This window comes from Saccostrea echinata, unplaced genomic scaffold (genome assembly GCF_033153115.1).
Source record: "Saccostrea echinata isolate AGI-Se365-2 ecotype Australia unplaced genomic scaffold, CSIRO_AGI_Sech_v1 ptg000045l, whole genome shotgun sequence".
Lineage (NCBI taxonomy): Eukaryota > Metazoa > Mollusca > Bivalvia > Ostreida > Ostreidae > Saccostrea > Saccostrea echinata.
In genome coordinates this window covers 6,669,823-6,688,013 of record NW_026889794.1, presented here as the reverse complement: position 1 = coordinate 6,688,013, position 18,191 = coordinate 6,669,823, and the positions used below count along the sequence as shown (strand labels likewise).

At 32.1% G+C, this 18,191-nt stretch overlaps 1 long non-coding RNA gene across 1 annotated transcript; it reads right to left on the bottom strand.

Annotated features, from left to right (window-relative positions):
• Positions 1 to 4,005: 4,005 nt before the first annotated feature.
• LOC133201829 (uncharacterized) lies at positions 4,006 to 4,825 on the bottom strand. Its single transcript, XR_009723152.1, has 2 exons — positions 4,659 to 4,825; positions 4,006 to 4,521 (listed from the first exon to the last, which is right to left on the bottom strand). It is a non-coding gene; the product is annotated as an uncharacterized LOC133201829 (long non-coding RNA).
• Positions 4,826 to 18,191: the final 13,366 nt, after the last annotated feature.

The following is an 18,191-nucleotide window of genomic DNA, read 5'->3' as shown; positions in this document are numbered from 1 at the left end:
TGTTAAGTGATGAAAACTATTCTCAGAGTTGACTGTAAAGTGTCTGTAATTAGTTGATGGACACAAAATAGTACCAAACATTTTTTTTCAATTTATTTTTTAGTAAAGGTAGATGAAGATCATTGACAATTATAAACAGTTTTGTTGCACTCATGACTGCTGTAAAATTAAAACTTCATAAAGTGTTGGCAACATCAAGTGGTAACGAAATTGTGCAATATTTATAGTCCAATACTTAAAGCTTCGTAATTAAAACACATGAAAGTATCTAAACTTGGCTATATATCTTGAATTATTCCCTCTCTATGTCAAAAAACTAGCTAAAATATATATTTAGAAAATAAAATATATATTATAGTACATTTTCCTTCACAGGACAAACACTGTAAGCAACTGAGGTCGATCAATTTTTTCTTTATATTTACTCATATTTGATCAGCAATAATTCTAACATATTTGTTGCATTCCTGACTAAGAGCATTGGAGTCTTTAAAGTATAATTGTGAAGTGAAAATTACCTCATAACTTGTCCTGTTGTTTCAGTGAAGTTGAGGTGGAATTACTTAAATTTTATAACAATTTTTCAGCGTGTTTATTTTTTACATTCATAAAAAAATCAAAGAAAAGATGAAAACACATCTGAATTGATAAAATTGAAAAAGAGAAGGATTTTAATAATAAAACTGTCAATAATTTAGTACTAAACTATTCAAATAGATCATTATTAATTAAAGAATATTTCTTAGCATGAAATGAAGTCTTTTCATCATATAACTTGAATCTTAAAAAAAAAACGTGTTGCACTCCTGACCATAGAAATGTAAATCTGAAACACAGACAGACCCTGTAATTGATAAATCTTTTTGGTATAAATATTCTTTGTGTTTTTATTTTCCAAAATAAAAATCAGAGAATCATATTCTGTTAAAAGTTTTTTCATGCTGGGGAACAGAACATCAAATGTTGCACTTCTGACATTATTGGGTATACACAGATACTTGACTCTCATTAATGCTTCATGTAATTTATATAACAGTTTTAAGTTTTAAATTGTATATCAGTTATTGTTTTACTCTTTGAAAATTCTTTTTTGTCTTAATTGTCTTTCAGATTTTTAAAATCGATGTTTTTGTTTTTTTGGCAGCACTACATTTTTTCTGTTGCACTCCTGACATGGTACAGTGTATAACATTTTTTTCAACATCACCCATGACCACAACTTGGTCAAACAAAAGTTTCTACAGTCTATATTTAAAGCTCAGTACTTTGAATATTATCAGGAAAGTCTTTATTTCCAACATAAACCATTATTATTTATTTCACAGATCTTCAAAAACTACTGCATTTTCAAAATGTCAAGAAGGTGTTGCACTCCTGACAATTTTAGCATCATTTTTGGGCATATAACTTTTTGTGAATCGAGATATCAATGAAATATTTGGCAGGTTTTTAGACATTATCTTAAGTCATATGCTGAGATAGAGAAATTTATTCCCATTGCCTGTATTTTTAGTGCAGGTTGATAAATATGTGTATTTGGTCATTTTTTTAAATTCACCCATGAATACTTCTCGGAAAGTCTCCTCCAACTCTGATTACTTATTTTAAATTAATAAATTAGTAAAGTGGCATATTTCCCCCTCCCACTTGTCAGATAATTATGACGACTTGTCAGATCTTTTAGTTGTCTTTTCAGATAATTATGTCGACTGGTCAGATCTTTTTGTTAACTTGTCACTTATTCACGTGTTTAAAAATTCAACATGAAATTGTGTCCATTCCCAGTTTAGGTCATCAGTTGACAATATATTTTTCTCACTACTCGACATAAGTATCTGACAAGTCAACATAAACATCTGACAAGTGGTAGCAGAAATATGCCACCATAGTTTAGAAACAAAAGTCTCCTGATTTCTCTTTGATACATATATGATACGTGTCAAAGGAGTTCAGAGTCTTTAATTTTTTATTTCGGTTAAGATACATGATGATATTGCATGATGTGCAATATAAAAATGTGGTTTTCATTCCAAGTAAAATTGTATAATTTACAACAAAAAATAGCTTAATTTATTAATTTTATTATAATTAATTATTTTTTATTAAAAAAAATTAATAGGCTTATTAAATTCTGTAGAATAAAGATAGGACATATATTGAGCGGGGGGAAAAAACTAGCTCACGAGTGCCCCCTTTCAAATATGAACAAGGGGGTATTGAAGTTCATGATAAACCTCTAGTAGATCAATGAAAAATGTCGGCGTCTTTGAATGTGCGCTTTCTGCATTCTGTAACACGGGGATTGTTGTAAAAACGATGTAGAAATAAAATAGCCGAGATTATGATGACATCATCGTAATTCTGCTATGACAAGAAAAATTATTTTTAAAAAATGGCCCAAATCAAACAGAAATAAGATTTTTGTTTTTAAACTATTAATTTAGAATAAATAAGAGTTGGAGGAGAATTTCTGAGAGACATTCATCAGGATCGTCCTACGTCAAAATGCTCTTGTTTCAGTTGCTGTGCCTTACTGACGACTAGTTCACAGAGTCGTAGAAAGGGAGGAGGGGGAGATCCCAGCACTTTTTCAGAGTATAGTATTTTGCTATAGTAAACTTTCCTTTATATGCTAGGCTGGTCCCCCTCCCCACTTGTTGTTGCAGTAAATTTGTGGATATAAATGTGAATTTATTTTCAGATAAACTCTCTGATTGTATAAGAAACGACGGCTCTGTTTGAACCAGGCCCGTAGCAACGGTTTCAAAACTGCGGGGGCCAACTTTCAAAAATAATCTGACAAGCAAAATGAAAAAAAAAAACAAACAAACAAACAAACAAAAAAAAAACGTAATTTCTAAAATTAGACTTGGTCTAATTTACATGAATGGGTCTTTGTGACGTCATAAAACCACAAAATCAAGAACGATAAGCGAGTAACAAATTTAACAAGTGCGCAAGTTTACGCCTTCACTGCTGTGTTATTCAAATGCAAATTTTTATTACTAAACGTAATTTGATATTCAAATCTTTTAATCCAGTCTTTATATTTAAAAAATAAAATCCTAGTGTAAAGAACCGTTTCTTATGACCTTTAACATATTGAGTCTGGTTTTCCCCCAAATTACAAACTTTTCGATGAAAATGCTTTGTGCTTTAAATAGGCATGAGGGCGTCATTGTTAGACTACAATATTCCGACAAGTCCAGATTTTCCATACGCCGGATGTACCAAAACCACAAAAATGCAGGCGCTTTGATTCTCCGTTGATCGTTAGCCTCGTCCTACCATGTATATCTATTAGTATACAAACAAACAATAACTCCATTCCCGCGAAATGTATGGGAAATTTTCACTTACATCCAAGGCAATCTCTTCTGTGATTTATTGGATTGGAGATTATTTTCCTTTATAACAGCCCACCATTGTAAAGCTTTAAAGGGAAGATGTGATACTTACTCGTCATAAAAATCACTTTTTAGAATTTGAATAATAGAATAATATATATATTGATACTTGTGATAAATATAAATACCCATTGTAGATCAATCAAATTTCAGATTATAATTTTAAAAAAACCTTTTTGCATATTAATGCACTTTTTGTTATTTTCAAATCAAGATTTAAGACTGTATCTTTGCGTTAGTTTTATCCATACTTGCATGAAATTGGAAGCATCGGACTTCCATCTGCAATAAAAGAGAGAGAGATTGGGGAGGCTACAAATCGGTTGAATATATACTTCATATCGATAATACTTTTGGACATGACCTTAAAATCGTAGGTTCCGTGTCACGGTAGGTTTTGTTACGATAAAGAACCCTCAATGTTCAATGACCGTAAGTGCCGAGTATAGCCCTTAACTATTGGGGAAGTCTCATATTCACGAGTGAAAAATTCTCGCAAGGGACGTAAAACAACAGTCAATTAATCATTGTGTGTATATAAAAACTTAAAACCTGTATATATTAAAATCATTTTTTTCTATCATAAATAGTTTTGAAATTCTTAAATTACAACTTTAATGTAACATATGAATTCCACAGTCTAAAATACATATATGTCGAGTCCTTTGCAAACGATAAAACCAGTGTTTGAACTAAAAATATACGATATGGACGTAAAATGTAACAGTTTGATTATTACATTTCTTTTTTCATTTTAAATTACATTATCACATGTTGAGTCGATACAGAGAGTTACAATGTAAAATGTAACACCTTCCAGGCGATGTACAGATAAACTAAATACATGTATATAACCTACAGGTACTTTTTCGATAATGGCCTTGAACTTTACATTTAGTTTAGATTTCATTTTATAAGTACTCAGTTTAGATTTTCTTCAATACTTATACAGTTTAGTTAGTGTAACCATTTCTTGATATTCCCGTATCTACCATATGTCTACAAATCACCCTGGATTACCTACATTGTAGGTATGTACACGAGAATAATCCAGTCATCAGCTGTCGTGTGTTCTACTTGACAGATGTTTCTCTAGTCCAATCCAGAGACGGTTCTACAAAATAAAAATAATTTAAACACATTCCTTCGACAGGTGAGTTTACTTACCTGTATATATATTTACTTACACAAACGGAAAACATTGATCAAAAGGCAGATGCGCTGTCATTTTAAAGAAATGATAATGCATACCGTTGTCTTCTATGTCGGAAAGTGCGTTTCGGCTTTCTGATCAGCAGCTGCTGTTTTTGGAAAGTGTTGATTGGTCAAAAATGTGTAAAATATATTATTTTAATCTGTATATGATGAAATTCCCTGATTAAAGTGCGATAAATGCCTTGAAGAATGTCAAATCTCATATTGTAAAATATTGTCATCTAGAAGAGCGCATTCCTTATAAGAAGCTGACAAAGAGGATTTTGTACGGAATTAGAAATGTAACATACGGTGACCATGTATGAAGTTTGCCATCTTTAAACCCTTTAAGTGTCTGAAGTACATTGAAGAGCAAAGACGTCAATACAGACCACGTGACTATCATGGGCCGGAAGTAATACATCGAAGGAAGTCGCCGAAACAGCATTGTCGAAAATTATTCACATCTCAAAACTATGAACAATGAAGGCTCGATTAGCCGACTATCTCTAATAGTATTAAAAATGTAAATGTTTATTTATTAGTAAAATTGCGCCAGGAATATTTTCAACTTTGGAATATGAACCAAACAAAAAAAAATCCGCCAGCACTTTTTACCTGACACAGAAAAAAAACGTACAAGCATAATGAAAGAATCATAGAAACTAAATTTTTAAAATGTGTACATGTGTATGTATACACCTTTGTCTAGTCTAAATATGAGAGTAACAAAACTTTAGAAATGAAGTATCGCTATTATATTGAAATAAAAGAAAAGGCCTACCTTTATATTTTATTCGACTGATTGATCAATGTACTAATCTACTACATTTATTTTACTCCAGGTATATAATACAAGTCATGTATTATTATATGGTCTAATTATAGTCCCTACATAATCTATTCAATATTGATATTTTTCTGGTGAATTATATACATTTATTGACTGGGTTCGAGGGCAACATTCGTTCTGTCGGACCCAAGAACCAAACTGTTTGCCTGAGGCTGTTCGAGAGGTCGACAAAACACATTTTGCCAGAGAACACAGTTAATAAATGTTTTGATATACCTTTTATTTTTATTCATTTTTTTAATTTTTTTTTTTACATACATGTATCTTGTGCTGGCTTCTTGATGTAAATTTCCTTTACCCACACTGTGGTAAAACTCGATCAATTCTGCCACTGTCAAACACCAAAGAATGTAAATAAGATTTAGCTGATCCCGCCTACAGTGTGACGTAAGCGGTCCAATATCTCATCGACAGGTCTAATATCTCACTCGATCTGAGGTCAAATATGACCGCTCAGTAAAACATTTGAAATGCTAGACCTTATATAGGAATCAATTTTTAAAGGTATAACAACAAACCATAACACTACATATTCATTGGATTTGATGCCATATTCACCGGTAAGGGTGTAACAATACGTCGATGTATTATGATACAGATGGGGGTCGATACGATATATCGATACATAAAATGAAGAATCGAGTTTTGTCCCGATACTTTCAGTAAGTACGAGTACATATAATGCACATTTTTTGGTTTCGAAATTAGAGTACATGTATTTGCATAAATAACAATGGTAGAACTCATTAAAAACCAGAAGAAAAGTTAATGTCCTCTATTATTAGAAATTAAAAGGAAAAAAAAAAGTTTAAACTGACACTTAATACTCAAGACTTACAATAAGATTTTTTTAATGAATGCTGAAATCTAAATTTTCCTTTATCAAAACCTATAAATAATTTTGAGAAATATGTAAAAAAAAAAAAAAAAAAAAAAAAAAAAAACAAACTTGAAATGACATGATATATTGCGATATTTTTCTGATATATCGTGATGCATCGTGATACTTTTTCCCCTCTCGATACTCAACCGTGCAGCGGCGTGACGTCAGAAACTACACCTCAAGTAACGTTGTAAACAATGGTTGCAACGGCAGGAGCCGGGGGCCCGTTTTACAAAAGAACTAAAGACTAAGACCAAAATTTTAATTCTGATCATTAATTTCTTTTTTACTTGATTTGCAAATTGTTTTAATCTTTTTAAAGGAATTTAACAAAAAAAAAATTATGCTAGCAATTTCAAAGAGAATCATTAATTTACAATCAAGTAAAGTTTTTGGTCTTTTGTAAAACGGGCCCTAGCAGTGTGTCTGAGCAGGAAAAACATTAGGCAAGTCTATCGCGCGGGCTGATATGGGTCTGTAAAAGCCCGGGTTCTCTTTATATAATTTATTGAGAAATATATCAAAATAAGTAATAAAACCACGTAAAAGAGATGTAAAAGAAAAAGTAATCCGTACATGGTTTTGTTGTTGTTAAGGTTGTTTTTTTTTTAATAGGAAGCCTATGGATAAATAAAAGGAAAATCAAAATATTAATAAATTGATTGCATAGTTTTTAATTTCTTATTTTTATATATATGAATCAAATAATGCTTCAAAATTAATTATCTTATCTGTACAAACTGTTAACTGAAAAGAGGCGTTCACTGCACATGCGTAGGCAAGTGCAGATCTTTAGCTCTCTGATCTGGGATATATAACCAAACAGCTACAGTTCCATGTATTAAGAAATTCATTGCGCAAAAAAGTGCTTAATGAACAAGTACTTTTTATTACATTTTCAACAGTGAAATACTGTAATTTATTTATTGAATAAAAGTGATATTCTGACACAGTGTGAAAGGATATCAAAAATGGTATTCTCACAGTGTGAGAATATCAGAAGGGCGGCAAAACTTTTCCTTCCCTTCACGAAGAGTGTTTTTTAAAAAAAATCCCTGGCCTGTTATAAGATAGAGTTAATGAGCCATCCTGACATAGTTATAATGCCAAAGTCTTTCCAAATATGTCGTTAAAAATCCATGTTTTTCAATCTCACAATCGCTTATAGCTATGACGTCTCAACCGCTCAACTATGACGTCACAGCCTATGACACTGTGTTACGAAAAGACAGAGGCAAAGGAAAAACCTAAGAAAGTGTAATAAACAGAAAATTCAATGTTTTGTAGATGAATATGGAATTTATGTCACGAGTGGGACAGGATTTTTCGCACTCGTGAAAATATCAAAAAGTCCTGTCTCACAAGTGAGATAAATTCCATTTTCATCTACAAAACATTGATCATCCTCTATTTATTAGATATGAATTTAGTGATAAATACAGTTTTTTTTATAACCATGCAATATGCCTGACGTCACAATAGCCGTAACAGCTTCCAGGGCTGATTCGGATCGTGCTGGGTTGGGCTGATACGGATTTATATCACACCCCTTTTGACTAAACCTTTAAAAAAAAAAATACAGTACTTGTGATAATACACCTATTTTTCATTCACATTTTCTTAATTTTAAATTACTGTTCTTGATATAATAAGCTAGTCAGTGCACGAGTATTCATTTGTTGATGCGTGCTGTATTTTATTACTATAAGTATGAAATAAATATAATAAAACATACCCTTTTCCACATCACATCCTGTATATCAGCTTAAGACACCATTATCACCCAGAGAACCCTCCGACTGATATTGGTGTCTCGGGGTAATACAGGGTGTGATGTGGAAAAAGGGTATGTTTTATTCTCTATTTAGCGCATGGAACTGAGCTCTCTGGTCGTAACACATTTTTCCTGGTAAGACTAGTGAGCTACCGATCTGCAACTAATACTAGTATATAGGGAGAGAGGGAAGTAGAAACATTTTTCATCAGCATTTCTTGGCATTATATTTTATTTATTTATTTATTTATTTATTTATTTATTTATTTATTTATTTATTTATTTATTTATTTATTTATTTTTAGCATTACTGATTCGCTCGATCGGAGAATGATTTTTTAAACCTCTATCGAAAAGAGGAATGTCTTTATGGATTGTTTAAATAATAATGGGGACCACTTCCGGTGTCGGATACCTGATCGTTTGACTTTCATGAAACTTTTTTTTCTAATTCGGGCGGCCAGAATATGTGTTATCTCTTTTAGATAATGATTCCTGTTTTTGTCAGGGAAACTTAGCATATGTTGCAGTTTTTGCTATTGTTCGCCAGATTTTTTTTTAAATAAACTTTTATTTGATGTTTACATTAGAGCCGCACCTCAGACCTTATTTGCTTAAACATTCTCAATTTTCTGTATTTAAAAATGGCCACTTAAGATATCTAAAAAATTAAATTAAAATAAAAAAAATATCGCTACGCATGTATCACTTTGCTCTTTATTTCAAAAACAATTCGAATGTTTGTATAAAATCCAAATATATATATACATGTTTGCAATGTGCAATTTTTGTATTGTATATCTCAGCCGAGCGTATATACTTTATATTTCGCACATTTAAATGTGTATCAACAGAAACTTTAAGTTTCCTATCGAAATTATCCATTTAAACTCCAATATTCACGAAATGGATTTAACCATTCTAAGATTCTTATAAATTTAGATTGCAACTGCATTGATTAAATTCGACTTTTCATTTTTTAATTTTTGAAATATGATACCTTTATGGTGAACCTTGTGGTTTCTCTTTTTTCCTCCCCGCCTTCGCTATAAAAGCGGGGATTTATTTTGTTTTGTCCTTCCGTCTATCCGTTATAATTATTTTACCTGTTTTTAACCTTTTATATTTTCCAGATGATGTCTCTGAAAGACCTTCAGCATTTGCAATGAAATTCAGAATTATTACTTATTATAAGTTAAAGCGACCCCTATCGATTTTGAGGCAAAACCAAGGTACAAAACTCATATATTGCATAAAATGGTTTCCAGATATAACTTTAGTTCTCTTTAAGCTTCTGCAATGAAGCTTATGGTTACTAAAGAAAGACCCCTGTTGATTTTGAGGATTAAAGGTTAAGGTCACAAATTCATACAAATGATTTCCAGATTCACGTCAATACTTTCAATAACTAAAATATGACTCCTAATGATTTTTAAGCAGCGGACATAAATTTGTCATGATTATTTTTTGGCTACTATTGTATGGTTTGAACATATTTTATTGTCTATAAACTTTACAACTGGGATTGGGCAAAAGTTCTTAAAACTTAATACGCCCTCTCCCTACATATGAATTATACCAAAACATATTTACATATATGGGTTTCAGCTTAAAATGAATAAAACACAGAAAAGCATAATAATCAGAGAAACATTATACAATATACAAGCTGTATAGAATTTGCAAGAAGTAATTATTGCATCAACCAAAACGACCTGACTTTTTAATAAATGTTTGTACAATAGAAAATAAGTATTCATTTTCAACATTGTTTAACTTTTCACTATTGTATATGCTTGCTAATATCAATATCAACTATTGAATATGCATGCTACAATTCATACAATTATTGAATATGCATGCTAATCAGGTCCGTAGCAACGGGGGGAACAACTTCTCCCAAAAATCTGAAAAGCAAAAAAAAAAAAAAAAAAAAAAAAAAACAACCTTGACTGACAAAAAAGTGGGGAGGAGCCAACTTCTAAAAAAAAAAGAAAAAGAAAAAAGAAAAAAAAAAGAAAAGGAAAGGAAAGAAAAAAAGAATTGGTCAGTGTTCGACCTTACAAAAACAGCAAAAGAGGGAGCAGCATCTAAAGGAAAATTTACCATAGCGAAATACTATACTCAGAAAAAGTGCCCCCCCCCCCAATCATCATATTAAACTTTAGATAAACAATCATTTACTGTATTGTAAATATAAAACATATTTCGGGAGGAAAATGCATTTTAGTAGAGTTACAAATTACTTTAAATTCGAAAAAGCAATCTACCTGAGCCAATGAGAAGCGTCAATCAGGAACTGAGGTAATAATACCAATTTGCCTTAGCACGAGAAAAGAAGACACATCTAGAATCAATTATGATTTTTTATAAATATTGATTTTTTAAAAATTGCTCTTTTAATATTTATTTATTTATTTATTTTTAAGATGTTTGCTTCCATCTAAAAGGTGGATTCCAATGTGGCATTTCAAGGCACTGTTATGTAAGGCTAGATTTTGTTATCTCTGCAATTCGGTAAAAATATCAATCTTGAATCGTCGTATTTATCTGATTTGTCACTTAATTTGAGATCAGATCTAATTCTTGGAGCGGAGATCTAATTCTTGGAGCGGAGGTATTCGGTCAGAGAGTGTATGACACTCAGAGTCGAATCCGTGGAAAAAACAAATTCTTTTCTCCTTTGGTTTGCTCGCGGGATTTCGCTGAATGAAATCTCGACCTCGTGACTTTGGGGGTCGTGAAAAAAAATGTTCTATGTCTTTTATTTGTACGTGGGTGGCGCAAAAGAGGGACACAAGGTGTGCTGATGAATTTCATGCAATAGGAAATATAGAAACTATATTATCTTAACTTTGTGATACATAACAATATTTATCCCAAATAAATCTTTCCTGCAGGCTAGCGGTGAAAATATGGAAATTTCTCTTTGGAGAATGATTCTCCCGTTTTACCTGCGTAGGTCCCCCTGAATATAGCCGAATTATCTGTTGACTCAGCACTACACAATTGAAATTTGACATACTCTAGTTCATCAACTGTTATTATATATAAAAGACTCAGAGGTTTTACTGAATTCGAGTCATATCGTTTCATCGGGAATGAATACCACACCAATTGTCCATAAAATAACCCTTATCTTCAAACTGAATGGGGAAATCTTGTTTTTACTAAGTCCATCCAGATTTTAGGGGGATACAATATAAGATAAATTGATACCCCCAAAACATTCTCACTTACCCCGGTATGTAGATTCTCACTTACAAAGGAAGAGATTTTCTTCATTCAACCCAGAATAATGAAAGAACTTCTAAATATTTGTGTTTCTACCCTTAAAAAAAAACAATGCTCAAAAAGAAAATTTGTTTTTAACAATTCAATATTTTCAATGCTTTTAAAACTCTTTTGATTGTTCTCATTTATAAAAAAAAAAAATCATGTTTATGGAGTGTTGGAAATATCACTATTTTAAATAACTTCATTATAATTAATATGTTAATACGTTTGAATTAATCCATTCTCTGATTCTAATATCTAAATTAGTTTCAGTTAATCCATTTTCTGATTTGCGCTAAAATTTTACGAAGTCAAGCCACTTTGCAGAATCAGCGATCTCTTTATTTGTAGACAGTCTGGCAGTTCTAGTACGATGTAATCGTGGTAATAGCTATTTATCTTTTTTGCGCGGGAACAAAAAGCTTTCCACAGTGTTTGGCCGCTGGTCGTTTTTACAGTTGATATTATACAGACAATGTCCAGTGTCAACATAAGCGTTTTGTGGACCCCTTCTGTTTGTATATGTCGACATTGGCCTATGTCAGGTCTGGGCGCTCTAATCTCGGGCAGGTACAGATTCTTCTATAAGCTCACGGCGGACGGGTACCTGATATTTCACAGCTATGCGTTAAGCGTACAATGAATTTTACATGCAAGCATTATTATTTAAGTTTTAAATGAATTCAGCAAAAAAAGCAGGTTTATCTTTCACTATTTTGCAAGGAATGTTTGAGTTTCTGCAAGAATTAACACAATCGTTGCTTATACATGGATTTGAAATAGTGTTATGAAAATCGTTCTGTGGGCTAAGATGAACAGCAAGCCAACTCGTACAAAAAAAATAATAATAACGTATTCTATTATAATAAGGATAGAGGTCAATTGATGCGGATACCTGGATAGGTTATAGAGTTTCTGAATTTCCCCCTTTCGACTTTAAGGCAAAGAACTAAATTTAATATGTGCATTGTTTCCGACTGTCGACAGTTTCTTTTTTTTGGGGGGGGGGGGGGGTGGTAATATTATCAACGTTTTGAAATGAATATCTGAGTTTTATGATCTAGTTTGATGTTAAATATTTCATGCAATTCTTTCTCTCTCTCATTCTCTCTCGATCGATCGATCGAAAACGATGTCTGCATGGGTGAGGTGTACGCCTGCTGTACTCAAGCCGCTGATTTTCTAAAAATAAAACAGTTAATTAGTTGATATTCAGAATATTAAACAACTGCTTGTTTATGTAAAAAAAACTTGTAAAAAGAAGCAACAAGTGAACATTTGCTGTATTGTGCCTTGTAATTTTTCATTGGAATGTGACTGTGTTCGAGTTCTATGTTTGTGGATGAAGCAGCAAAAATTATGTTTAAGTACAGCGACCTTGCCCGGGGGTATAAAAAAAGTTCATATAATTCATTAAATCTATGTTCAATTTTTTGCCCATTCTACATATAAATATTTGCTTTGGAAGACAATGCACATTTATAAACAGCACCATTGGAGAGTGATTCGATGCAAACTGTCTAACTAAATACAATTTGTCATAGTCGTAAAAATTCAATATATATATATATATATATATATATATATATATATATATATATATATATATATATATATATATATATATATATATATATATATATATATATACACACACACATATTCATTATACGATGTTGCAACCTATACAGCCAATGATTTTCCTGAAGGATTTTTCCTGATATATTATTGTTAAGAAGCCGCTATTACAAATATTGTATCAATGGACAGGAGGTTTTGTTTTTTGTTTTTTGTTTTTTTTTGGGTTTTTTTTTTTGTTTTGTTTTGTTTTTGATTACCAAATCTCGTGCACTTGTAGTATGCACGCATATCCTAACAGTATTTCGGTGATTAAATAAAAGTAATGTTTAAATCACAGAAATATTGCATAAATGTAGCTTATATAGTTTGAGAAGGAATCTGATAAGGACTTGTTAATGTATAATTTATTCCTTGTCCGTGGCGTCTCGTACTACAAATGGAGTTATTTCCCTTTGACTACTATATTTGGTGAAAAAAAGAAGAAATTTCTCATTACCTGATACACGCTGATTCGGACTGAATTCCTATGGATCTATATTTTTTATCAATTTCGTTTTAAATTAAGTGAGCAGTTTTAAAAGCTTTGTCGTCTGCTACAGTTTCATACTCGATGCTTATAGCAACGAAGTGATCTTCCGCGTTTGTAAATGTAATTTACTTTCGTTTCTTTAACTGCGAAAAAAGGTTATATAGCGATAAATGAATTTAAATACATTTTTTAAAAAAAATATGTGCTTGTAAACAGAAACAACCTGCCAAACAGAAAAATATATTTGCATACATGTAATTAATATAGACTGACCAGTGAAACCTGGATAATACCTTTAATGCACTGGAAAAAGAAATTATGCATCGTCCAAGTGACCAGGACATGCCATTCCGGCATGTCCAAATCACTCAAGAATGGCAAAAAAATGGAGATCTTTATACGCTGTTCTTGTAAAAAAAAAATAAATGCATGTTCTTGGTCATTGTTTTGGTCATTCAAACCGTTGTTTGGTAGTTTTGTAATATTTTCCTCACGTGTCCTGATTTTTTTTTTTTTACATTCAGTGCTACATGTACGTCCATATATTTTAGTGAATGCAGTATGAATTAAAAGAAAACTCATTTAGAGAATGGGGTGGGGGCCAATTTTTGTATTTCTTATTACTATGTCAAGAGAACGTAAATTTCAGATTCAATTATTTCTTAAGTACTTTAGATGTGACCCCACAACTTTTGCATCAGAATTAGATATTGTGATTTAACTTCTTGCTTTATTTAATTCCTTCAATAAATATGAATTTTTTTTTTTTTCATTTTTCTAATTTGTCTATTGGTCTATGTTGATATGCGTGATGTAATATATTATCTATTATATCAAAAGTGAGATAGATCCGATGGGAAGGGTGCTTAGAGACATGTACGTAACCGTCCTGTTGAACTGTATAATACGTGTCAATGCGAAAATGCTCGGTACCTGCAATTAAATTTTAAAATCTTTCAAAAATGAATCGTTGAACTTAAAATGCTGTGGTATACTATAAATAATTAAGAAAACAGAAAAGTTTGCTAACCGTTTCTTTCAAAAATCACAGGCAATTTAAAGAGTTTTATTTTTCCTTCCTTTAGTTTTGTCCATAAACACAAATCCAAATGACAGGTGCGCGCTAAGGTGAGGGGTAACTCGTAGCTCGGCTCTAGGTTCCAGATGCCGCTTGTGCTCACCTGTCGCTTTAATTATTAATTTCAAAATGTGTTTAACTACTATTCAACAATTTTTCAACATCAATTAAAACCACAATTACGGACAATGCTGCATTTGGTCTGGATTAATATAAATGAGGAAATCGGTATTCAACAATGATTAAACGACAGCTTTAAACTGATATCATCTCTCGCTCAGTACAATTTATTCTATTCTCAGACTCTCTATTTAAAAAAAAAAGGAACACACATGAAAAGCAGGGTTACGTTGAAATATACTGGCATCATCGCCAACGCTAAGACAAGGTCCGCGAGTTTTGTAAAGTTTTAACTCAAGAATTTTATTTCATGAAGCAAGTAGTTTATTCGCTGCATTTATATTGAGAGATGTTTTCTGTAAACAAGGCCTCTTCATTACAGAACGTATAATATTATAAATTAATAGAAATGTCTTATCGTATGTATTATATTTTAGCATGTAAGAAAATAAGTGTTTTTTTAATTGGCCGCAATATTTAAGCATACAGCTCGAGTATTCTGTATGAAAAAGAATAACTACACTACATGCAATGTACATGTAATTTTAATGCAAAGCGTTCATAGAGTCGGCATTAAAAATTGTTGAATAAAAAAGTGAAGAAATTTGACAATTTATACACGATTTATTGAGTACACTAATTTGATGGTCATTAAATTTTCTATTTTGGGTTTATATTGCATGGTATTTACATTATCTGAACCCGGGGCAAAGCCATGAAAGCGGTCAGAGCAGCAACGACTTCTATGGAATGTCCGGTTATGATGAATCAAAGAAAACAGTATTTGGCCATCCAGTACGTCAGTAAATCAGTGGTTAATTAATTGATGGAGGCCACGAGCTTTTTCTACCCTTAATGTACATTTTCTGTTATTTTTAGCTCTACTGGTCAGAGACCAGAAGAGATTATGCGATAGTAAGGTGCCCGTCGTCCGACCGGTCTGTCTAGCTGTCTGTCTGTCGTCTGTGAACTACCCCTGCTACAGTTTCAAGTTCAAGCGCTACTTTTCTCTTCCTTTGTTATAAGTACAAACCAGTAGAGCTACAATCTTGTCAGACACTTCTGGTTTCGTCTTGCAACAGATAAGCATTTAAAGACGAAATACCCTTTCATTTCAATGAACATTTATCACCATCATTTTTAAAATGATTCTGTAAGGTTAAATTCCATACATGTTAATTACAAAAAAAAAAAACAAAACAAAACAAAAAAACCAAACAAACAAACAAAGAAAGTATGCATCGGAATGAAAGTACACAGTAAAAATCTGATCACAATAATTTAAATGTTTTAAATTTAAATAAAATGCTCTAAAATGTAAACGGATAAACACAGAAACACTTGCAAATGACAGGTATTATGTGCTGTATTCTGTCGAGGTGAGCAGTCTGTATTTAAATATTACACACAGCTTAATATTCCTGATTCTTATGCGCTCAAGTCAATTTCACTGATGTCGAAACTGGTGTTTAATTTAATTTTGTCCTAGAAAACAAAAATAGAAAAATAAATCTTACACATTAGATTATCTCATCTAGAAGTACACAGACGACTTTAGAATCTCATTTTGATGAAGAATTTTAGCTTCAACTTTAAATTTTGTGTGAATTTTTAAATCTTAAATTTGCAATTGATGCAAGATTCAAATTTTCAAGACTAAGTAAATTTCTGTCTTTTTATATTATCAATATACAGAATTAAAACTCACACACTATCTTTGATTTATTGGTTAAGACAGAAAAAGACATTAAACTGTAATCTTCATGTTGTTATATTAATTAAGGAGGTTATCTAGAGATGTGCATTTTCATGAAAAAAATTGTTTCATTGTAACTGTGTCGAAACTTTCAAAAAGGCAATATACGTAAGCTTGTAAGAAATGGTACTAAGCAACTGCATGCAAGTACATGTACAAATACATGTATATCTGAAGCACATATCTTGGCGGGTAGGGTCGCGCGATAAATCCCGTGGGTCGGGAGATGTCTGCGCCCTGACTCACTGTGTTTGTTTACGTTTGTGTGTTTCTCCTTTCGATTTGTCTGTCACTGTGGAATGCTGATTGTCGTAAAGTGACGATGAACTATGTCACACGACAGACATTGGTCAAGACACACACGAAGTGCTGGGTCAGCTGATTTGGCAAATCGAACGCGACGAAATATGTATATTGGCGTGAATCGGTGCACAAGGAATAAAAAGACCGCTTTATTCTTAATTTGACAAGAATGATAATAGAGTCGTCTACGACCCTTGAAAGTTTATCATTTTGACCCTTTATAAATCTTCAGAACTGTTTTCTATCGAATTTTGCTTTATCTGAAATATGCCGGTCATTCAAAATCAGTTTCTCGGTTTATCACTTTTACTTATTTTAACAGCTCGTAAAAGTAGACTATTCAAACACAGTCAAGCTAATTAATCACGCAATACTGCTAATCGTTGTCGATAAGAGTTGAGTTTCGTAAAAATATACATATATATAACGGGACACAGAAAAATTTGGTAACTAAGATTTTCCCTCAGTCAACGGTCATTTTCTAGCAAAATCTTGGATAACGGTCATAATTATATATAGATAATTGACAAGTATAGATAATCGGAGAGATAATACTATCGTTGCCATGGAAAATAATCAGGATTAGTTACGTCGATTAGTTGGTTGATTGAGGTGTTTTGCTAAATTAAGCTGGTGGCAGCCGCCTTAACGAGTGTCAGGAAACGAGGTGACATCATCCTTAAGTCTAGTTCCAGTCTCAGTATCTACATTGAAGTGTGTAGAAAACACGGCAGCAGGGGACTGAACAGAAGGAAAAGATAATCTCATTAATAATCCGTATAATTGAAAACTAATGATGTCGATTTCTAATACCAATAGATAAAATCATTCTGAAACTAGAGGTAATGTGAGCACTGAGCACACAAAATGATACCCCCGCTCCCCGCTATGAGCACAGTGGCAAAGTCCATATTTTGCTATGGGAAAGCCCAAATATCAAAACATATAATAGGATGCGCACAATGGTATTGTGTAATTAAGATTCTGGGGAAGTCTCTTTTAATTTTATTCAGAGATGTAGGAGGATTTGTCGATAATAGATGGGTACCCTCAAGCATAACGGACGGACAAACGGACGGACACCCCATTACTACATACCCCCGTTTTTTCAAGCGGGAGATATAACGAAGCAGTGAGCTGTACCAGAAAAGATTTCAAAGTAATATGAAATTTTAAATTTTGATCAATTCCTTTCTGTTGATACTATACCTCGATGGTATTTAATGTATAGATTATAAAGGGGTCCTCTATGTTTAATTGACATGGTTCTCAATTTGTCGTATTTTTTGTTTTTTGTTTTTTTGTTTTTGTTTTTGTTTGTTATTTTTTTTTATAAACACTGTGATTAAAGTTAAAAGAACAGTTGATGTTATAGTTATTTTATATTTTAGGGAAAAAAACTCATTTATTTAAACACGCGGTGATATAGATTTATAT